General features: G+C 42.7%; 1 protein-coding gene across 2 annotated transcripts in view; it reads right to left on the bottom strand.

The window, feature by feature from the left end:
- The window catches only part of ankrd11 (ankyrin repeat domain 11), a 103163-nt gene that overhangs the window by 75135 nt on the left and 2746 nt on the right, over positions 1 to 25282 (bottom strand). For both annotated transcript variants that reach the window (XM_075454271.1, XM_075454348.1), the window contains exon 2: positions 660 to 734. The gene's annotated coding sequence lies outside the window, so the exon portion shown is untranslated. The remainder of the gene's footprint in view (positions 1 to 659; positions 735 to 25282) is intronic.

Below are 25282 nucleotides of genomic sequence, written 5' to 3'. Positions count from 1 at the left end.
AATTTCAGCTACAGTCCCATTAACCCACAGGAAGATGCGTTTGTGTGTGCGCAATGCATGTGTGAGTGAGACTGACAGAGGGTAATGGAGGGCTTTTGTTGGACACAAGCTAGTTCTGCACTACAGAGGCTGTGACCTACTTTTTATAGCCTCTGAAACAGACAAGCACACACACAGCCTCTGACAATGGGACAGGAAAGCGGAGGTTAGGCATGCACTAAGCCCCATTCTTAATACATGCATTCCAGTGGATAGAGCTCAATACTGCTGCACTTTAAACATGCCTGTTGGTACAAGCATCTCCTGCCCTCACAGTCTCCTGCATGTCTAACAATAAAGGGTAGAGCCTGACTGTTGGCTTTTATAGTAATTCATCCACCTCACAATCCAACATCAAACTGATGTTATTCAGAAAATATACATATGCGCCTCAAAATACACGTCTTTGGGTGTCAAATGACTAACACGGCTTTAAGTGCATTCATGGAATTTCCCTCCCGTCCTTTCGTGCACCCAAGCTGCTGCGTCCACACACTCGCGCGCAAACTAATTCACCGCAATCTTAAAAACTACAAAAAGAAGCATGTCAATGAAAGGAGCCTCAAAACAAGCAAAGATCAGCTTACGGTTATATGTCCAAAAAGTATTTGTAAACATACCGATTCCATGGCTGTGGGAGAAAGTCAGTGGGCTAAAATCCAACGAGAATAACACCAGCCGCTGTCCACAGAATCCTGAAACAAAAAACAAAAAAAAACACGTGATTAGAAACAGGCATTAATTACGGGAACAAAACAAATATTTCCACATTCCTTGCAATGATTGTTTTTTCGTGTGAGGATGCAGCAGTTCATGTTCCTCCTCCAAGGAACAGTTCTCTGGCACTGGGCAAAGGACCAATGGAAGCATAAAAGGACACAAACACGCACAGCTTTTAGTCCCGTTTGTTACTTCAACCTAAGAGGAAGCCCCGTAAAGCCCTGAATCCAAACCATCCAAGCTCATTTGTTAATCTTCATCACAAACCTTAACCTGGCCTTGTCCTAAACCATAAACACTGCCCACACCTCCACCCAGTAAATTAGGCATTAGTTATCAAGTTCAGCAGCATTTCTTTTGCCTGTTGTTGATTTAAGATTTACCTGCTGCAGGTCATGTTGTAACCAGTTATGTAAAAGTTTTAGTGACTTTTTCCAAAGGCTCCATTGATGCAACTTCAGAATAAACATCGCAAGACAGGAATTATGCAGAAATCCATCACATACTCGCAGCATTAGCAACTGTAAAACGTAGCCACTGGGAACAAAACATATAATCTCATTTTAATGTATTCCGAGTGGTGTAACACAGTCTGCAACACATTTTGAATACCAAGCTTTAAGACTGCTTAATGTCAGCTCATGGCACAAGTTATGGAAGGACTCCTGTCCCAACAAGCTTTTAGCATCAAGTATCAGAGGAACAATAATCACATGTGTATATAAGCCGACCTATGTGTCCAATTTAACTCGACATCTCTCATCATTAAAGGCGGAACTCGTGCAACCCATTTTAGCTGCTCCCCGCTGTATGGGTCCAGGCTGTTTTTGACCATCTGTTGCAGATCCATGCCCTATGCTTCACCATCAAACGGCGTTGCACTTTATCTCATAACTCTCCACTGGCTTCATCATATAATTCTACCTGATGGTAGGGAAGATAAAACAACTCCAGGATTATATCCATTCACCCCTTTCGCTAAAGCAACACATTCGAAATGATCTCGCCAAATATGGCACCATCTTAGCTTCACCATAGATGAGCAAACGACAAGCAAAAAGATATATGCACCGAGAGACAGGCAGGAATATAACTGGTGTTAAAAAAAAAAGAAGAAGAAGAAAGGAACTATTCGAATAACTGAATCAACAGAGAAGAAACTGGAATTGAAGGTGTATATTTACGCTGGGATAAAAATGAGGTAAGCTCTACATTGTTCTGGATGTTAATCCTGGTTGCAGGTGCAAGGAATAAAACTGGATTTTTTTCCAAGCGTCAGTGAGGCAGGCAGCGCCTGTTACATAATCCAATCATTTGAGCATTTTGGATGAGGCCCTGCATTCAAAGACATTGAGGACCTTGATAATAAAGGAATCCTAGTGTCACAATGCCTCGCAGAGAAGATGAACCATCCAACCTCTGCCTGCAGATCACAATGATAGATATTCTGATAATCACCAGTGTCAAGTCGTATTTCTGTTTATGAACAGCATCAACAGGCTTGAGAGATGCAGCTGAAGGAATGTAATACGTACGACCTATGAAACTTCACCATAATCCATGACAGGGAAGCTGCCTCAGTGGGTGCCGTACAGTGCAGATACATCACATTTTGGGGTTCATTTCATTAGTGATCAATCAGGACTTCATATAGATACCAAAATCCCTGCGTGATTATGCACTCGGTTTTATCTGCATATAGAACCCAGTTTAAGATTGAGTGCAACTTGTAAATCAGGAGAGCATCACCCTGGACTTATCGCCAGTCCATCACAGGGCCACGCAGAGAAAAAAAACAACCGTGCACACTCACTCCTTTGGAGTCACCAATGAGCCTGACGTGAATGCATCTGGACAGTGGGAGAAAGCCCGAGTGCACAACACTCCACCAACACCGTGCAGCCCTGTGACAAAAAGTTCTTCGATAGAATACTTAAATGAACAAAAATAATCGATTGCTGCAGGTCAATGTTTACACTTACACCTACAGAGCTGAAGCATTGTACATATATAAGAAGTGAACAGAACAGGCCCCAGGATTAAGACCTTCAACACTACATGGAATAATTTAAGATTGTCAACCCAACCGGCGTGCTTCTCTTGTAAAGTTCATCGCAACACTCCATACAGTAGATGGAAACTTCAACCTGTCAAATCCAGATAAAGGAGGAGTATCATCAATAACTTTTGCCATTTGCAACCACGCTTCACAATAGCTTTGAGGCCAAGCATCAGAGCAAGAGAATAAAGAACTAATCCCGTAACTGGAGCTTTGATAAAATACATCCTTTCAGCATCAGAAACGCCATTTACGCATACGAAGTCATCGCATCAATGCTATGCGATGTCAAATTATTTCAAAGTCATCATGCTACACCTTTTTTTTTTTTAACTGCACGATGCAAACTGATCACATTTACCGGGACTAATCTACAAGATGGATCTGTCAGACCAAACACAACTGAACCAAATATTTGAGCTCTGAGATATGCAGAGATCTTTTAAAACGTATTGTTTGCAAAACAAAGTTTCTGTTTCTACTGCCGAGTGGCATGTGGCCTCTGTATGAGCAGCAACAAAGGCGGGTATGAGGAGAAAAATACCAAAAAGGAATATTCGGTTTCAAGGAAAAACGATAAACTGGAGAAGCGCGTCTTCCATGTAAGCGACAAGGAAGCCTTCAGTTGGATCGGACTCATTGTTCTACAAGGACATGATGTGTTCACCTGACTGTGAGCACAGCAGCGCTAACAGCCCTTCTGACTGAAGCTACCTGCACAGTCTCATAGTTGAAATAAAAAGCAACGGCATGTGCACGTGCCGACAAAATGGTTCTAGTCTTTCGACATCTAATGGATACTTTTCAAACTATTGAATGAAACAATTTCTCACAAAAATAAACAATGTTGCGAAACCAGTTTTTTCCCCCCAGTATCTTGCAGCTCTCATTAGAAAGCTGTGATGACGTGCCAGTGACACGACATCAAGGAAAGCAATGCAAGAAGCATTTCAATTACAAGATTACAGGCAATGACAGCTCGGATGTAAGTTTTCATTGTACAGCAGAAAGAAAGACAGACAGTTCAACTGATTGAAAGTTAGTGAAATGATGTCGTTACGGTCATCAATCTCACGCGAGAAGACAATAATCTCTTGTGATAATCCGCTGTTTATACCGCAAAACCATAAAAAAAAATAAAAAAAATACAGAAAAAAATCCTGAAGTCAGTGAATGATCGTGTTCATTCCCTTCCCCCAGCGGCCATGCAACAGCACAATGAGGACAATGGTTTAATCAGGGTTTAGGCAGCAGGACATGCGAGGGTATTTAACAGAGGCCCAGTGTTGGGGTGACATTCCAGTGATTACTGCACACACCCCCTCCACCACTAACTGAACCCACGTTTGGTTCATCATTCTGGTTTTAAGGCATCACAAAAGGATTTAGGGCCACTCGTAAGTACCGTCTAGTTGCCAGCTTTAGCACAGGAAGGGTGGCAGGTGGGAACGCAACGGGATTAAGGCCAGGCCTCCTCAGGACAGCCTAGAGTAGTAATGAGGATGATAGTTAAATGCGCATTTGTTTTTGTACAGTAGTAGAACCTGTGGGGTTTTTCCCAGTTGGAAGCCTGGGCTTGATGGATTGAAATAATCCAGCCAGAAAGAACAACCCTACCCTCCTGGATACAGCTATGCCACCCAGCACCCAGTCAATGCCACACACTTAAAGGGATAGTTCACCTCTTTTGACATGAAGCTGTATGACATCCCATACTAGCAATATTGTGAATGAACATCGACTTACCCCCTGCTGTGTCCTGTGAGCCGAGTTCCGGCCTCGTTTTGGCGTTGACGAAAGTAGTCCGGCTAGTTGGCTGGTGTTTAAAAAATAAAGCGTTTTGCTTCTCAAAACAATATGCGTTCAAAAGAGTAATACATTTACATCACAAAATCGTTGTCCAGGAAAAAGTCAGACCTCACAATCGCTTGGCGCCATTTTCTCTCCCTTCGTATCACTACGTGCTGCTGCCTGCTGACAGCCGCGCCTGTTACAGTGTTTACTGCTCGGAAGCAGGGGACTGCTCGGTCTGCACAGCATTGTAGTGATACGAAGGGAAAGAAAATAGCACCAAGCGATTGTGAGGTCTGACTTTTTCCTGGACAACGATTTTGCGATGCAAATGTATTACTCTTTTGAACGCATATTGTTTTGAGAAACAAAACGCTTTATTTTTTAAACCCCAGCCAACTAGCCAGACTACTTTCGTCAACGCCAAAACGAGGCCGGAACTCGGCTCACAGGACGCAGCAGGGGGTAAGAAAATGTTCATAAACGATATTGCTAGTATGGGATGTCATACAGCTTCATGTCAAAAGAGGTGAACTATCCCTTTAAATCTACCTTTCAAAATCTAACAGGACACAAGCAGAAACTTCAGAAAACATTCCTTTCCCATAAACAGGAACACAACATACAGGACATATCCTTTTGCCCACAGGAACAGAGGTGGATGGATAACATAGCTGACATCTCAAATCCAAAAATAATCATTTGGAACCAGCTGCTCCAGCTCTTTGCATTACCACAATTAGTTCAGATATGTGTGAAATGGGACACAGGGGGCTTTATCTCACGATATAATGGCTGTACAAATTGGCAATCTGACATTTGCTTAATGCCAAACTTGAAAAAGGTGAACATTTCCTCCCGAATTTCTCTCTTGTGTACATTGTGAAAAACAACAACAGCCCCTCAGCAGACTATATGAAAATGCATGCCACTATCCCCATGTTGCATTTCGATTTGACAAAGTCTTTTTTTTTTTTTTTTTTTTTTTTAACCCAACATCTCCTCAATCTCATATCTTCATATTTCTCTGAACCTTTGACTGGGAAGTCTTACGGAGATTAAAAATCTAATTTTTAAGATTGTACGGACGTCCTGGACGAGCGCACTGACTAAGCTACACGGGGAGAGAGTGAAATATATGTGCAGCACATGCACAAAATCTGCTGACTGTCCAAATTTAGACGAAACACTAAACACAACGGCTACATTTACAGTTTGGCCATTTAAATGGACCAAAGTTCTTGTCCCACTATACGTGCATGGGAGGGGAATGTCCGACGAGGCGACGCTGTCGACTGTGTGAGAAAAAGTTTGAGATACTCTGTTACCGCCAACCTTCTCTCTGGGAGGTCAGCGTACATGTAAGTGTAGCTCAAATCACTGCACAGATGTTGCAGCAGCGTTAGTTGGCGTGTAGCCGTAACTGGTTGATTTTCTGTCACAATTTTTGATGCGTCTAGGTGCCTGACAGAAGAAATGGGAAAATGGGTGAGAGAGCAGAGCTTCATCGGGAATTCAGCACTATCAATATCCACTTGCACCTCATTGTTTTCACAAACAGATGCAAAAAGCCTGATATTTTTTTCCCCCATTGTCATGTAAACATGCTTTAGTTGTATCCTCAATCAGTTCTCCGATTGAAAACACAAAAAGTGTGTATAAAGTAACTATAATTCATCCAGCCTAAAGATAGGCACTACTCACTTTGGATTCACTGAACCGAGACTAAACATTTGCCATTATCATGCACAATTCCAATAAGTTCCTTGTCACCATGACAACATGTCTGCATATTCCATCTTTTTTTTTTGCACGCTCACCGTCCCTGTTAGCTAATAGCTGAAATATCAGCAGTGTGTTTGAGAAGGAACCCAGTCACATCACTGCAGGTATTGCCATACGCCGATGAGGAACAGAACAGTTTGTGAGCCATGGTGCGGCGACCATGTGTGTAATCCAGTCAGCTGTCCCTTACAAGCGCTTCCAAACACTGCTGTAAGCGAGAGAGCTGGTGAGACCAACCCTGCTTTAAACAGTGACCTTCAACAAGAATCAGAGGTTGTCTTTGATGCTGACAGGCTATGACTGCAGATAAAGATAAATCTCTTCACTGGAGCACAGAGAGTAACACTGCACCAGAATGACTGAAACGTTTGGTTGAAACCGAGCCGGGCCTGTTGCTACATGGAGTCCTGTAAAAAGTATGCCCACAAAGCATCCATTTTGGAAACTCATATAGACAGAATTTTGTGTAAAAAGACCCTCATCCGTCTAAGTGAGAGGGCGGCAAATCTGATTTATGTACGCACACGTAAATACACTCAGGTACGTACTTCCCGTGCTTTGACCAAAATTAAACAGGCTGATCATCACCCAGAAGCTCACCTCCCTCAGTAATCTTGCACATTTGCATGATAACCTCCTTTTCCATATGATAATGAAGGGATGGGTATCAAAATCCAGCACGAAATCAGAAACAGAAATCAGTAGTCTCTGACTGATTGGTAACAAAGTCAGCTTCGGGACAAATGGTGGCACCGTCTGTAATTATGCAATGTTCATTCCAACTGTGCGCTAATCGTGACAAAGAAGACAACATGAGGCGATTACATGACTAGAGACTGTTTCGTGCGTTCCCTTTGTTCTCCAGTCTTCATAAAACTCTCTGAATCATGCAACTTCCCCAAATATTATATACATTTAGCTAAATTCATAAAAAGTTGTCATTTGTGAGAGAATAGCCTCATGACACGCATACAAATACAACATTCTATAACTCAGGATGCTGCTTTACCAAAGCGGTCTTCTCAGGTGCTGATAAGATAGAAAAACGCACACACTTCACCATCCTGACCCCATCATGCTATATAACATTTGCGGCTCTTAGAAGAAAAAGAAAAAAAAAAAACAAGTAAGTCTGCGGTTTATGACTCATGATACAGCTAGCGTTGGTTTAAGTACTTTTAATCCATGTACATAAATAATCCTACAAACTAAGTCAGAGAGTCTGCAGCCAAGGCTTTGTCAGTGGATAGCAGAATGACACAAATCTGTCAACCAGCTTTATTCTGAAAGATGTGCAGTTCAAAGTTAAGTTGGTAAAGTATACTTGAGGCCCAAGCGTTAATAACCGCTGATAAATGATTGAGTACTAGGTAGTTTGAGCAATGTGCAACCACAAAAAGAAAGAAAAAAAAGAAAAAAGGATTTTGTATTGCTCATGGGTTATTTTCTTCAACTGCAGGAGACTATGATGTCATGCGTTGTTCTCTATTTTGGTCCACTGATCCAAAGTCTGTTTGTCAGTGGGATTACTACCTTGCACGTATGAATTCTTAACAAAGTCTTAACCGAAGCTCCAACAGTTGATGAGGTTTTCAAATAGTTGTAGCAGCTCAAGTAATTGTGAGCAACACAGTTGATCTGAGGTCAGTGCAGTAAAAACAACTGAGGACACAGTAATCCAGTAATCGGAGGCAGCAGGAGTACCTTTAAGCATACAGACAGAGCGGTATGGTCGAGCAGTACAGCCACAGCCCTTTTACAGACAGCCGTTCCACTTCCTATTCGCCCCATTATAAAAAATTTGGCTGCAGTTCAGTTGATTTTATCTGGGGGCGCTGGCGAGCGAGTGCAGAATGACCATTGGCCATAGGGCTGGCGCTAATAACTCAAAAAATGTCCCCGCTAGCGGCTGAAACCTGAAAATATTACTGTGATTTCTGACAGAGGGATGTGGATTTATATCGAAAGTACAATAACCTGGGAGTTATATCTTTCTGTTTTCTTACAGGTCTGGCATTTGCGAGTCAGTCTCTGCTAGCATCTAGGTAACGGAATCTGAAGAACGCACGGCTGATTACGACCGGCTGCTTTACGGCACTCGTCCACTGTGCCAGAGTGCTAACCTGGTGCTGCTAACAACAACCAAAGCTAAACCAGAGGCTAGTCAGAGAGTATGTAAAAGGGCTGTGCTGAAATCTGTAACTATTTGAGCTAACACCTCTCTGCTAGCTCAGCGCTAGGACTGACCATGCCGTAAAGTGATGCCACATGGCGTGACGTCACTCGGGATGCAATACTGACAATAAATGTGTATTTTAAACAAATCTAGTGAGTCTAAAAAAATCAAACCAAGTGCCGTTTGAAAGGATAATTTATCCTGCCTTTAGGAAAATGAAAATGAAAAAATATAAAAAATTCTATCCAAAGCAATGGATGCATCTAAGGTGGATCTCATAGTACCACCAGAGAGTTCTGCCTGCTCTGCACTGCTTCGTTGGCGCCCCCTAGAGTGCAGTACCACCCGGAAAAAGCCACCAGCTTTCCCTCTCCTCATAATACAGACTCTCTGGTACAGCCAACAACGCCTCTGAGTCCCAGTGCAATAAGTATAGTTACAGAGCAAAAGACTTTAAAAATGAGGAAATAGCCAATCGCTTTGACAGAAGCAGGCAATTTCTCTCGTGTTGCTTTATTAATGCACATGATATAAATAACAGAACAGAGAACTGGCACAACAGAAAAGCTAATCGCTCCTCCACTGTAGATTACAACCATCCTGATCAAACACTCGCAAAAACAGAAACGGTTTCTTTTTCCAACTGTAATACAAGAAATCAAAAGATAAATGCTGCAGAGCAAAAAAAAAAAGAAAAGAAAAAAAAAGTCTTGTTATCACGCAGAAGTCTGCGCAGCCTATAGCGTTCAGCATCAGCGTGGATCTATAACAGCGCACGGATTCCCAGAGTCGCGTCACATGGTCACCTCACCAGGACGAGCAGCAACGCCGTCCCACACAGCGAAACAATTCAAGCTGGTAAAATGTAATAAATTGCCTCAATACAATGCTTAAAACAGACTTTGATTCGTGATGCTCAAACTTTAAATCATTGTTTGAACGTCGACGATTTAACCCCCCCCAAAAGGAAAAAAAGAGGTAAAAAGAGAAAACGATCCAAAAAGGAGCGTGACGGCAAAAATATGATGCCTCTCATAAACCAAATCTATGACCAGAATAAATATGCATTTAAAAAATGTATCGCACAGGCAGTACCTAAAGGATTGCTGTCAATAAACAGCTTAACCCCGCCCCACATAAAGTCTGAGCACTGAGCGACATAAACAATAGGAAGCTACACAAGCTTCACAGCAGCAGCCTGGTTTCAGCCCTCAGTATGTCAAAGCATCAGGTATCAGTCTTTATTGTAATATCTCCACTAATTAGATTCAGTCATCTGCTCCTCAAACAGTGATGGGGAAACCTTACACTTGAGGGTGTGGGGAGACAGCTGGGGGGGGGAGGTGGGATGGGCCGGGGGGGAGGAGAAAGAAAAAGAGATGCACACCAGACCTCTCCTCATCAAAAACATCTACATTATTGATTAAGCTTGGTTTCTGCAAGGAGGGACCGGAGCATATCATTCCTCCAAATCTCCAGCCGGAGCAGACAACACAGATGGGACACTTGCAGCTCCATCTACATACATTTATCAAAACACGAAATACACTGGTGTGAGATAATGCACCGAATAAGGAAACGAATGGTAAAGTTGAGAGGGTGTAAGAAGGAGCAGGGAGTTAGAAGGATATCAATTGATCTACACATCTGCTGAATAAAAGCCTGATATGAAACGAAAGCAGGGGAGAGAAGAAAGGAGAAGGCATGGGGCTGCAATAAGAGGGCAGCAGCAGTACTCGTGACACAGTTAGCTGCAGCGCTTGTTTGTTCGGCACAGACATGCCGCGCCAGGCTCTGCTCACACGCTCAGCTCCCCGTGCTAAGGATCTTCAGCTGTTGTCAAGGTAACAAGCTCTCTGGACTGAGGGAAAAAAAAAATACATCTCACATTCAAAAGATGTCTTTTCAAATGCTGGCGTCAACCTGAACCTCGCATGTGCTCCAAGTACAGAGCCTGTGTACCCGAAGCTGGGTCTTCAAAAACCAACGCTTTCCATTTTCCATGAATGTTATCATTTTCGGTACGTGAAACTGCACGCGTCTTCGCTGACGTGGCTAGAATGAAATGAAGGACCGAAGTCACAGTGCAGAGGCTGGAACATTCCTAGTTCAGAGTTTCTTTAATAACACTGATTAACTTAATTAATCCCAGGGCGCATTAACAGCCATAACATGCCCTGCCTGCCATGTGCAGTTTTGGCTTACCAGGCGAAACGTCCGTTGGATTGCAGCGAGGTAACTACCATGAGCATACATTTAAGCAAAGGTACAAAGAGCCAAGCATACCAGGTATGACCATTTTATGTCCAAGTGCAGCTTAAGACAGGAGAAAAGCAGCAAGAGGGCTGCTGTGTTCAGTGAAAATCAAATCTATAGGTTCAGTGTACGAGGATTGAAACCCTAACTCGACAAGAATTATTTATTAAGAGGAGATGTAGAGGTGCAATGATGAACTTCCAGGCGTGCACAGTGTCTCTTTATCTGCAGGCCTTCTTATTGAAGCTCGTGTAGCAGGTCTGGGCGTGTGTGTGTGGTAGTTCCTCGAGTCCCTACAGAGCAGCACGGAGCGAGTGAACTCCTCTTTTTTCCTCCACTGAATAAACAATATGCTTTGGCTTTAAAGCCTCCCACACACATAAGGATAAGACCAGGGTCCCTTTCGCTCTGACGTTTGTGAGGCAGTAAGCACTATCCAGCTGTGAAGGGCTCCTGGATGGTTTTTGGGTTTTGGGTCCATTTTGAATTGAGATAATGATGCTCTAGTGCAATACTCAGCGGTCTCCTAAGATTGTGTATTAAAAGTTTTTCAAAGATCTAATACAGTTGTGTTGCACAGTGCATTCAATCTCCAAAAGCAATACTACATTTTCAGGCAGACTGATCAAACACTGAACATGTTTATCATAATACCTACGATTTAAAAAAAAAAAAAAAAAAAAAAAAAAGACGATGGTTACAGCAATTACATGACCACAGCAGCTCAGCCAACCCTGAAAGTTGGTCACGTATTTATGTTTCAATTAGAGCTGATACTAATTTTCAAATGCTGTCATCATAGTATGTCCAAGAGAGCACCTCCTGCTCCTACTATTGATAATAACGCAAATATTGTTGGCAGAAATGTGAAATATCTAGAAATATGCGTAAACGCCAACAAAATGGCCCTCAATGGGCTCAGCTAACCATCATGGCTCCCTGGGTGATTCTATCCAAGGGCTCCCACTGCCAGCCAGTCCAAAGGTAAGGAGTAAATGGCCCGCATTCATACAGCTCCTTTTTAATATTCTGAACAACTCAAATCAACTCCGAGTACAGGTAACACCCATCTACATGCATTCCTAAAGCCATTTCCATCCCACAAACTGAACACATTTCTCTATCACACACAAATTCCAGGAGCACAGCGAGGAAATTGTGGGGTTCATTGTCTAGCTCGAGGATTTGTTGGGATACAAACTTGAGAAACCAGACACTGATGAACCCCTGACAGTAAAAAGCCTCGTTATCAAACATTTCCTATTAGGGGTGTTCGGGCTTTTATGTACTGAGCAGACAATCGGCTGCATCAGGACCCTCGGTGCACGTCCGTTGCTTTTGGCTCGTCGGTGCATAATACCCCGTCGAATCCAGTCAACCTTTTTTCTTTTTTTCCAGCAGATTCCACATGATGAATCAGCCTTGGGTCGAACGGGGAGAGCGATTACAGATTGGCTGTTCAGGAGCAAATGGGTGCGCAAGGAGGGGGGCGGCGGTGATGGCAGGACATGTACTTCTCTTATACGTCACTGTCACAACACTTTTCTTTGTATGCAAGTTAAACCATGCATGTACCATCATCTCCTTCTGTGCTGGAGAGTTCTATACTGTTGAGCTGGTGAACAGCTCAGCTGGCATTTGGACATGGCCTTTGCAGTGTGTTCGGAGTGCTAAATATTTGCCCAGACACCGGTGATGTGAGCAGACACGGCAGGGGGCCATTTTTTTTGGGCCGCTGGTTTTTAATGTCACATATTTCTATTTTCTCACCCTGACCCTGCACATTGCTGGATTCCAGAACACTCTTTCTGTCAACACAACCTTTCCTGCTGTTTTTTAGCGGTGCGCATCAGTGTTGAAAGGGTACAGGTTTGCCTGGTTGGCCCGTCCCGCCACTGTCCTACATTACAGCAGAGACGCTGGTTCGTGTTGATGCTCCACACAAGCAGCAGTGCTTTTCAGGCTCGCTCTCCACATCAGCACATCCCAGCTATGGCGTGCCGATTGCTTCCCTTGTCGGATGATATTCAACAGAGTCCACTGGGGTTGAAGAGCATTCTCATTTCCCCCCACATACGCCCCAAAGGATCGATCTTGTCAAAGAACCACTCATCTTAGCTTTGATCAATAACTATTGATTATTTCAAACCTATTGTAAGAACACACCCAGAAGAACCCAGGAATTTAATTTCCATTTCTCACCCAAACCTCTCATTACAGACTAACAGAAAAAGGATAGAATCACATCAGTTAGGTCTGTTGTTGTTGTTTCCACAGTTCTGCCGTTTGTCATTTCATGTTGCTATGGTTGCAGTGAAAAGACGGCGCTCTCTCTGAATACTGGAAATGGAGGAGTAGCAGCACATGGTACATAAACACCCGCACATGCTCCAACAGCACAGAGCGAGCCGACTGTGTTGGTTCTGAATGCCTGCAGCCATCCCCTTGTACACACAAGTTTCAGCCAGTTAAAAAGTGGGCATTTAATAAATAAGCTGACACATATACTAAATCATGTATTCAACAAGGAAGGCAGCCTTCCAGTTCTACACTGTGTGAAACTCCACTTTCTGTGAAACAGTTCGTCTCCAAAAGAGGACAGGCCTGTCCAACATATTCTGCTAACACAATCAGAAAGATCATTCGACAGTATAGAACACTGAGCTTCTCCAAGAGAGAAAGAAAGCTGTCCAAACAGCGAAGGAATGTGGGTGCGTGTTTAAGAAATGTGAAAGTACTAGAAAGCACAGCGAGTAGAGGAAAAAGCTGCAGCACTCTGTGACTATGGACGATTTCTCACTGAAAATAAGCACACTTCAAGACAATAAATAGACAGAGTATAGCTCAGCCTCTCCTACCAAGTGATTGCCGATAAAGAATATTAACATACACACACACACACCAACCTGTTCATTCATTTTTTCCCCCTCACTCCTGAGGAAGCAGAGAAAGAAAAAACACAGACGGTCCTGCTGCAGCAGGCTTTGTTCACGCAGCCGAAAACCAATGACGACTCTCTGTACTCTTTCCTCGGTCACATACTACAGCAGGGAGAATAATACTCCGGGCGCCGGCCATTCAATACTCGTAGCTAATGTGCCTTTCTTCTCTAAAGACAAAAAAAACCAAAACAAAGTGACACCACCATTGCAGTGATTACAAGGCCAAGTAGCACAATGACTCAGCTAAATTGTGTGCGCACGTTTGGTCGGAGTTGGTGTTTGTTTTGGAATCTCAGCTTCTAATCTTGCCAAAATCCCTTTCTTTATAGCCGTTTCCTTGTTGGATCTGGAGAAATGTATCTCGTTAAAAGAATAAAAAAAAATTTTAAAAAAGGGAAAAAGACACAGAAGCAAACACTTGTTTCACAGAAGAGTTATCTATTCATGTGACAGATTAAATTTTTCTTTTTTACTTAGGGGTAAGGAAACAGACCTTTTGTTATTCTCCGCTCTGAGCAATTATTTCAAACAGTTCCACACAGTGTGGTATACAAATTCTTCATCGTTTTAAAAAGAACAGAGGCTCCATGTAGACCCTCGATGCTGGCCAATGCTTGGGGATTTAGCAAAGGCCTGACAGGAAAACCCTTCATCACTGACTGAACTGATCTGACTAAAAGCATAAAAACACAAATGCCGTCAGTGGAGTGCGCATAATTTACTACGATTCTTGTTAAAGAAGGAAACCAGGGAAATATACTTAGGTCCAACGCCCTTAGCTTCCTGTACACGGTGTTTCCTGAGGAACCAAGGCTACTGCATAGAGGAGGAGATGGGGGAGGAGACTGTCAAAGAGTGCAAGTTGAGAAGAGGCTGCGAGGATGCAGCATGCAAGTGAATCTCTGAGCTCGGAAATGCCAAGATGAAAAGGAAATGGTGTCGTGAAAAAAGTGGGAGCAGAAGAGGAGGGAGAACAGAGAGTTGGAGTGTGGAAGACGAAAGGACAGAGGGAGAGTGGAGCCAAGTGTGTGAGAGAGCAGCATAACAGTGCACCACAAGGCCGAGTTCAGCAGACAGTATCATCTCTCCAAGAAACACAGAGGGTGACATGATGAAATTAGACATATTGCACATGGGCACAACGAGCTGGTGTTTTATCATAAAAACACCAGGGCAGCACTATCTATCACATCAGCAGCAGCAGCAATGCAATGTGCGCATGAACGAGATTTACACTGCAGGATGCTTGATGTCAAGTTTGAGGCAAATTGGACCAAACGCTTCATGTTCGAACTTGTCGCAGGAAAAACGTGCAGAAGTCTGAAAATTCACTTTTTTGACGAATGACACGTCGGCTCTGAGTGCAAACAATGAGTGCGGTTACGTGCACGATTAAGTTGAGCTACGGTTAGAGTCCAACTGGACCATTTAGCTGGACCACTGTTCTTGTCCCAGAGTACATGTATGGGAAGGGAGTAGTTATTGAGCGCCTAAGCCTAAAAATGAGCATAAAATGAGCAAGGAAAAAAAAAAAAAAAAAAAAAAAAAAAAGATTTGACAGCTAACCACAACAAACTGAGGACACCAAGACAAAAAAAAATGAAGGAGCTATCTTTTTGCTTGTGTACCCGACCTCAGTCGTGATTCTGTGCACTGCTCCCCAACAAACTGATTCACTCCCGAGGAATAGGGTAGCAGTGACGGTACCTCAGAGGCAAAGAGTGCATCCAATTGTGAAGCATTAAAGGTTGGAGAAAAAAAATAGGTCATTTTTCCTGTTTATTTAATGGTTTATTTATATGTAGCTGCACCACTCAAGTCAATCCAGATTGGCTCATTTCTCCATATCTCTCTCCAATAAAAACCCTACTAAAGTAATCTTGTGTCAATTCCTGTAATTCTTTTTGACGTCACAAAACAGAGGAAAATAATAATCAGTTTTTTTTCCAACGATCCTGCTGCCGTGAACTACAACCGCTGACATCAAAATACACCAAAGAAGAGTGTGGGGCTGGAAAGACAACAGAAACACCAAGGGACGATTACCTTACTTGTTACAATCACCAACCAATTAGTTCACCCAAACACTTACAATGTAGCCTTCTTTTACCAGCTTTTTAATGAGAGAAACAACAACAAAAAAAGCAGCTGTGATTTTAAATAGAAAGATTAAGGCCCCATCCACACGTAGCCGGGTATCTGCTAAAACGAATATATTTTTCTACGTTTGGACCTGTCATCCACATGAAAACGCATAAAAACGCATCGTAAACGAATGTTTTTAAAAACTCCGGGCAAAGTGAAGATTTTTGAATACTCCGTTTATGCAGCTGCGTGTAGACAGAGATAACCGGAGTTTTGCGTTTTCAAACGTCACAATATGCGCCAAAACAACAACAAATCTGCGTTAAAGTCTAAAGTGCGACCTTTGTTCACTGAAGAAGCATGGATGCCTTGAGAACTGTGGTGGTTATTATTGTGCAGGCGCTGTTTACAGCCTTGATTTTACACGCCCAAGTCGTACTCCCAGAGGAATGGCGTGACAATTTCGCATGTCCCGGTCCTCACTCCTGTTGCTGTCGGAATTATTACGTCCTCATATCGAGGGGCAGTCCACTGTCATGCGATCACTTGTCAGTGTGCTCAAAAAAGTTGCGTGCACACTTTATTATTTAGCTGACGAGGGCAGATTGCGCAAAACAGAAAATGCATTTGGGTTGTCAAGACAGGTGAAAACGCAATGTTCGGTTATGTGTGGAAGGCGTTTTTTTCGAAAACGAGGCAATGTGGATCCAAATTATTTTATAAACGGAGGGGAAGAAATGTTCGGTTTTAAAAATACCCGGCTACGTGTGTACATAGCCCAAAAGACATCACGAGGAATTGATATCTTCAGACAAATATTGCATGAAATGCTTACAATGAAGGATGCACTTTTAAGGCTTACAAGGTTTGTGCTTTTCCACTACGCAGACTTTAATGGCAAGGCCCTGAAAAAGATTTGAGAGCTTACCAAAATCATGAAAAAAAGCTTCCTCAAATCAACACCGTAAATCCATTTCCAAAACTCTACAAGTTCACATGAAATTGCACCGAAGGGAAATTTAAAGCAGAGAGAATATTGACTACAATGAAAGAAAAAAAAAAAAAAAGCAGTTACTCCTTAAAGAATAGGAGGCCAAACAACATAACAATTTCATTTGCATGTGCCAACGCTATAAACATATTGGTATGATCCTTTGACTGCTCACCTTCTTTAAAGAAAAACGACTGCGCGGTGATTGTGAGCAAGAACTGGCTTTGCATAAGTAATGAGCAGGAATAAAAGGCTGTCCTACATCCACACCAGAGATTACACTGCTGGCTGCCGTTTCTATAAAAAGATTCATTGCAGGGAGTATGACTGACACAAGCACACACACAGCCGCGCACACATACACCAGCACAAATACGCAGATGGGCACGAAAACAAGACAGCGGGTATTTATAGGAAAGAAGGTTCTAGTATCAAAAGAACTTTTAAGATCTGCGCGTGGTTACTGTAGTCGCCCAATCACGGATCTGTGACTATTCCAAGCCTTGAAAGACAAACACAGTCAACGCTGGAAAGATTAATGGCCGCTCCGAGCCAAATTAAAAATGCCCTCTACATCTCCAGCTCTCCTACTTTCCACTTCATTTTTAAGACGGCTTCCTTTGAGGGCAAAAGCAGCTCGAGCAAGTGTCTTTAAAACGTGTAATACAGGAACACAAGCCGGTATGAGGGCAGAACACATACGATCATGCGAGTGTATGAACTGCTCTGAGTTGCCACATATTCAGGAGGGAAAGTCCCTGTGCAGGCTGACAGGAGATGATGTGACTTTCCATTCCCTGCTGCCGCTCTGCTCCGTGCTCTACAGCAACAAACCGCCTCCCAGACACTCGCTGTCCCCACACAAAAACAGTCAGACCTTTTCATTTTCTCTTTCTCTGAATACTCGAGTAATACTGTGCTGTAATTACATTATTATTGGTGTATATCTATAACTAGAATGTGCAATGTGTTACCCTCAACGTAGTTTGGGGGGGGGGGGGGGGGGGGGTTGGCATTTTCTGGAATTAACGTCTGAAAAGACAGCTGCGAGCATGTCAAAGCACAAGTATATAACCAAGACTGAAAGTCTTGTCGTGGGGAGTTCTGATTGTGTGTCGATACCAACTGCAGTTGATTTAGTTGATACATTTTTGAGCTTCCACTGTGTTCAGTGTGGAATTGTGGTTCGGCGACAGATCTAAACATAAAAATGGAACCGATCTGACTATATAGCAGCCTTTTGGTTCAACGCGGTGCATTTTTGGTGGCCAACGCTTGCAAAAAAGACGCATCTGAAATTTGGATGCTTTGGAAGTGCTTTACTTTTCAAATTGAAAATCAATGTTGAAATATAAGGCAGTTCAAACATCCTACGAAGGCAACAGTTCATCATTTCTAGACATGGGTCAAAAGACATAAAAGGAACACGGACGAGTTTGTGCTTAACCGAGTGTTAATTGTCAATGCTCTCTTAAACAAAATGAGTCATGCCGTTTGCGGCTGAGTCAGACATAGTTGCATATGGCACAGGAGAACTAACTTTTTTCCCCCCCTGCGTGACATAATTTCATTTAGGTTGTGCAGAAAATGTTTTTAAATGGGATTAAACTCCCTGTCACCCACAGCAGACTGAGGATACTGTGACTACAGATCGTTAGCAGCTTATTTCGACATCCACATAGAGTAACGCGACACCACTTTAACATGTGAGACAGCAGAGGCTGCTGGTTTGTGGCTGGCTTTGCAATCGTGCTCGCTTCAGCATTAGCTGCTTTTCTTTTGCTAACTTCTTAAAGTGGGTCACGTTCAGCAGGGTTAGCGTGTTTTAAGTATCCGCACAAGTTAGACTTCTGACACAACTGACACACTGCGTACTTTGGCCTTAGAGGCAGTACAGATTGTGAGCCGTGTCTTCCTTCATAGGGTGGGTATAAATTTAAGCAGAACAGAATCAGCCATGTATGAGACCCAATTATGGGATTTCCTCAAGGAAGTTCTCACCTATTGTACTGAAACAGCCAAAAGGCAGAAGTCACCCGAAAAGGCGGCGTCAAATAAAATGTACTATCATTATTATTATTAATAATGAATACCTCCGTAAAAATTAAGCTTTGAATTCTGTGTGACAAATATTTTCAGAGGTACTTTGAAAGGGAAAAATCTTCACACACTTCAGCCTTAAAATGTCCTAAATTTCCTCTATTTCACTCTGCTAACACGTGAACAACAACATCACTGATGCGAAACCAAAACGATAACTGGGGAGCCCATATTAGCATCCAATAAGGCTCTTTTTCGCAAAATGGCCTGATAACATTAATGCTACACCAGCAATATTGTCCATTTTGGTGAGACTAGACAGTACATCAAGTGAGGTACAGTGCTCATACTACAGTGCGTCACGTCCGAAAATAATGATTTCTAGCAGGCTGCGTAGGAGTAAAAACTGCCTTGTGTGTTCTGTGTTTCAGACTTGCGTTGTTTTGAAAATGAACTAAATGTTATTACGGGGTGACCTGCTGCTGTGATTGATGGATTGATGTACGGGCCTGGAATAGGAATGTTTTTTGCTCAACGTGGTAGAAAAATCCTTCTTCAGGTGACAGATGCTCCTCAGAGTTGTCCCCGTTTTTTTGTCTATTCACCAGATGATGTGCAGCATGAGCACTTAAACAAAGTGCAACTCTAGCCACCATAAAGATTTAAAAAATAAATAAATAAATGTTTCCAGAACACGTAACAGAGCAGTAAAACAATTTGTGGCTGCCGTCTCAAATTAATCCGGTAGTTTTCAGGCATCTCGATCATTCGCTGCAGCTACACAGACAATGATTTGTGTTGTGGCGAAACTCAAACCAGATTAAAGAGTTTTTATTTTTTGCTGCAGCATATTTGGCATCCAAACACAGCCGTTCTTGACTGAGGCAGCTACAGAGTTAATTCAGAGCCAAAACCTCATTTTGAACTAGTTCCTTTCTTTTTGACATCCTTCACACACACACACACACACACTTAGCCACGGGAACTGGCCCCGGAGCAGCACCGACCAGTTGCTTGTTGAGAGTGAAGAAATGCTTTCATCAGATACCGGGGGCAGAATAACAGAGATAAACAAAAAACAGACCTCGTGTTGCGTCTCGTCTGCCAAAGAACTGGAAAACCATGGTTCTCATGGAGCTCGCTGTTCCTCGCATTTTGTTGCAATTCAACATTTAGATTCAGTCCGAGTTTGCAAACGCTGCCCTAATTGTTTTGTGGTGTAGTTCACAATTGCCGTTTCCAACCTTTTTTAAACAACATTCGCAGCAACATTTTGAAATGCACTGTGTTCATAAACACAGCGCGCATCAGAGTTCAGAAATGCTAGTCACCATTTACAAACAGCCGTCTACAGTTCAACATTGTTCATAAAAGCGGACTGGGAATATTTAGACGCCGACTTGCAGAGAAAATGAGACAAAAACACTTTGATCTGAGACAAACAAACAAATTAAACCGCATCTTTTTTTTTTATTATTTCTTTCAAACAGTCACACAATGACATGGCCCAAAGTTGAACCAACTCTGCGACGGCACCAGCAGCCGTTCAGCATCAGCATCTGGTTCGACTTGTTCAGAAAACATCAACAGTGATCTCACTGAAATACATGAGACGGTTGTGGTATATCACAAAGAGCAGTTGATGATCTTGTTATAATTGGCTTTGTTCTTAGACGTTATGTATCCATACTGTATTTTTCTAAATAACCTATAGTTTGTATTTTTACACTCTGCTCATACAACGCAATGGTCCAAGACTTTAAGATGACATAGTGGGACAAAATAACTGGGTCAGATAAAGCGTCTCTATTAGGTCAGATAGGTCTGGTACAGTAGTTGCACGCCTAAAACAACATTCACACACGCACACACACACACCTTGTTCATCTCATCCAAAGAACATGACGAGGACGGTGGTTGGCCTGCTCATGTCACTAGAAACTTGCCAATTATACTCAGTCGCATGTAAGTAAAACCTCTGTGAGATAAAGGTGAACATAAATATGAAATGTTTCCGGATATCGGGGCTCGGGCTGACGGATTTCCTGCGGGAGCTCTGTCACTCCAGCGCTGCCATACTTTACATGTGACCACGAATAAATACTTTGTTTAACTCCAGCTTGTTCTTGGGCTTCCAATGAAAGAATCGGGCTAACAATTTAAACAAAGCTTTGGCAAAATGTCTCTTCATCACTGTCTCATAAACACTATTGAGGTTTGAAGTTATCCCAGAAAGTTTGATGAACTCAGAACAATGACGCTCGAGTCCCCAACGAGTTATGGAACAGACTTCCACCGTTGGCAAAATATGGCATCACGGCAGACCAAAAGCGAGACATTAAAACTCCACACGGCATCGTGGGCCTTATTAGCCGTGGCAAAAATCTGCCCCACAAGTAAATAATCCATGAGAGGGCAAGTAGCCACAAAACATGAAGTAGGAAAAGCACACAAAACAGTATTAACAATAGGTGTAGCATCAACCACAGAATACAGTTTAAACAGACAGTGGGAGGAATCACAGCCTCTTTACAGCCACCAGCCTGGCTGTTAAGACAGAAAATAGCTGAGTGGTGAAAATGCATGTACTGGTCAAAAGGGTGCTTAGATCCTTTGTGTAAAGTATACTGCCCCACAGCATGCAGGGGGGGGGGGGCAAAGTATGGCTGCACGTATTGGTGAGCAGGGGCCTGGGCCCCGACTGGCAGACCTCCTCTCTTTGGTATTTAGGTATGCTTTTGCTTTTCATTCACACGCACAAGCTCACAGGCCCATCTCCCCACAGCCGTCCCCTCCCCCCTTCCTGTTGTTGCATTTCAATGTAAATGGGTAGATGAATGGCTGCAGCTGGCCCATCAAAAGGCCAGCCTTGCTGAAGGGCCTTGGTGATTGAGATTCAGCCAGGCCACACCACATCTACCCTCCCCCATCCAACACCGTCCTAACACCCGTCTCAGCTTAGCTGATTTCCAACATGAAGTGGATGACGCGGCACACCAGGGATTTAACAAAACCAATACAGGAGTTTGCCTCAGAGGACAAGTGTGCTAAGCAAGAAGCCAAAAAGTGGCAAAGTCACATCTTTGATTTATAGCAAAGGATGACTACGGACTAAACATCCCACCCTGTCCTGTTCGGCTCTGCTTTCTCATCCATTCTGTTGGGATGAAGAAACAGGGGAAGCACGGAAAGATTTCGTTTTTAAAACCGCAAAAACTGGCAAAGTGGAACCTCTATTCGCCATATGAAGAATACGTTAATAGCAGGTCTAATATGTGACAATTGTGGTTTACACTTTGTGGGCAATATAATCTTTAAATAAACATATCAAAGAGATATATAAAAGGTGAAAGTATCAGGAAGTTAGAAAGCCTGTCTTGTTTCGTTTTTTTTACTGTGTATAAGCTGAACACCAGGGCAGCGTTGCCCAGAGGGACCGAACACACAGAGCCAGACACAGACTGTCTCCATCATCAGGTCCAAGACCTGGCCAACTAACCTCAGGACATTTCCAATCCCACGTACGGATAATACATCATCCCACAAAGCCTCCTGTTCAGCTGCACATCCAATCAAACACCAACTGTTGTCATCAGATCTGCAACAGCCCTGATTCATGCCTGCCCAGACTGAGAAAAGCAGCCATTTGTCCAGTCACATCACCTACTGAAGTCACACACAATTAAGAGAATGCTTTTTTATTCGCTGAAGACATTTATCTGCATTCCTACGTTCATCAGCGAAAACCTTGGGTAACTAAGAAAACTACTGAGAAGATGTGGAAGCAAACAAGCGAAGAAAAAGAAAACAAACCTACTCTGCCATTGACAAATTCTAACTTTTAGGTTCAGGACACAAGAAACCTGAGAGACTTTTAGTGACCGAGCCTGTATAGAGTTGTTTCAGAACGAAACAAAAAGTGCAATCAAACGGCGCCACACGGTTGTGTCAGCAAGAGGGGGAGACTAGATAAGTCGCAGGTCAGTCTGTGTTATAATTTATTCATGCCAGAATGGGAAAATAAATGAATCCTGGGAGCCTACTCCTGTTTAATGAAAAGCAATTACAATCAAGCCTATCAGTATGTTTCCCTTAATTTAAGTAAGAATGCAATATATTTCTTTTCAAAGCTTCAATCAAAAAGATCAAAAGCTAAATCTGTGAGAGGCACATTTCTTTTCTTTTGATGTACAAGAAACTGGGGGATGAGAAAATATTCGCCAGAAATGTGCAGTGGACGGCTTGCAGAACCTCACACGAGTTAAAGATGTCATCAACCAACAGGACCTCCGAAACCCCAGAATGAGGCTCCACAGTCCCCGAGGGAAACGGCAGGATTGGGCCCCGCCATTTTGTTCCATTTCTCTTCAAGAATAGAGGAGGGGGCAAAGGACTAGGCTGAATTTCAAAAGGCTTCAGATGCCATTTGAGTATCCACCGAGATTGTGCTGCTGGAACAGCAGCTATAAAAGATTTACACAACTCGAACATGGAGGATGAGAGAAACCTAGACACATAAAGGCAGAGGCAGACAGAGAGAGGCAAGAAATAGGAGTAGCCATGCTTGTTTACCTAAAAGGACCACACTCCAAGTACGGGGGGGGGGGGGGCAGAAGGCAGGCAGAGCTGCAGCCAGAAGGCTTTTCCCCTCTTACAACTAGCAGCACAACTACCCATTTTATTCTCCCGTTTGAACCTCAAGAGGACAGTTTTGCAGCAATATTCAAAGGTGAAATTGAAAAGTGCAGTGCATACTGTGCCACCACCCACGTATTTATCATTACATAATACGTAGTTAAAGAGGGCATAGGGAAATTAAAGGCACAAAGGTGCCCACTGATATCGAAAGTGACCTACAGTTACGTTGTTGAGTAACGCAGAGAAGCCAGAATAGAAATGATTTAAACCGAATATCATGTTAGAAAACATGACCTCCTCTGGCATTTCCTAATAACGGCATTTTGTTCATTATAGATCGATATGGAAGCATAATTCAATATTTTGCTCTGTAATTGAACAGTTGAAATCGACATGTTGATCTGAAAAAATGGTATCGAATAAAAACGATGATTTCTGCTGTGAAAAGTACTTTTATATCGTGGCGAAACTGTCATCAAGACAATTTAAAAGGAGAAAAAAAAACAAGGTGGATTTTTTCTTCAAAGCTGGAACTCGTATTATCAAGTCACTGCAACCAAATGTATAAACATGTGTATCAAACCTCCTGCAAACATCGAAATATCAATACTTAACATTAGAATTTAATACAACTCGGATTGAAAAACAGACTTCATTTCATGTCACTGTTGCCATCCTTGTTTTTGAGGTAAACAACCACTAAAGGTTCGGGTAAAAGACCTGAGACTCCATAAACAACGTAATTGGTGTGACAAATCATAGAAAAATCAGCCTGAAACTACCCAGAAGGTGCCAACACGGCTACCAGCAATGAGCCACGAAGCTGCAGTTGTGATGAATATCAGAGTGATTATTGTAATCTCTTCTAACCAGACTATACCAATTATTCCCTAAATCATTAAGGCAAGACCGATTGACAAATGCCTCAAAGAACCCAATGAAAAATAGCCAGACACACGTAAAATTGATTTCACAAGAAACACGCAGCTCAGTTCAAAGGACAATTACCTATTCAAATGATTTGCAAGATCATTTAGTAAACAGGTAGAACACTAGTGACCTGTCAGACTTTTCTGTAGCTTGATCAGGCTCATAATTCATTTCGACGTAGAAAAACATGCCACTGAATACTTAATAGTCACATTCTGGTGCAAGTCTGCTGTGCAACCACTGCAGAGCTCCTAAAAAAAAAAAAAAAAAACTCCCCTCTCCCTTTAAGAATCATCACACACATACGTGTTTTGTTTTTATTATTTATGGCATCTAGTCATTTTAGTTCAATGCTCTTATTAATAAATACTCACACATAGTTAGTCATTCAGACAAAATCTGACAGCCTAACAGTGGACTTGGTCGCACTAATGATCTAGTTCCTCAAAACAACAAATACTATCAAGCCACCTCAAATACAGCAAGAATGACAGTCTTGTTCCCCCCCTTCCACATGTGGCATATTTCTGTCACGATGCATCGACTTGCATTTGGTCTTATGCCAGCCTCCTAATCAGCTGAAAACGTGTGATCCAAAGAGCCCATCTAAAGCCATAAAAACAACAAAAGTCACTCACAAGGCTTTGAGATGTAGCAGAAGAAGAGGAGAAACGTTTACAACCCAGAGCTGGACTAACTGGGATGGACACAGGTTGGTAAACTTCCCAGATGTGGAATAAAAGTCAATTAAGGGAGTTTAAGAGATGTGAGGCACAGAGTCCACAGCTGGTCAGTGGAAGAGCAGAATCACAGAGATGCTTCCTGTTCTT

The sequence above is a fragment of the Odontesthes bonariensis genome, chromosome 1 (assembly GCF_027942865.1).
Source record: "Odontesthes bonariensis isolate fOdoBon6 chromosome 1, fOdoBon6.hap1, whole genome shotgun sequence".
Lineage (NCBI taxonomy): Eukaryota > Metazoa > Chordata > Actinopteri > Atheriniformes > Atherinopsidae > Odontesthes > Odontesthes bonariensis.
Note: the sequence above shows the minus strand (reverse complement) of the source record. Positions and strands in the feature narration are given on the sequence as shown.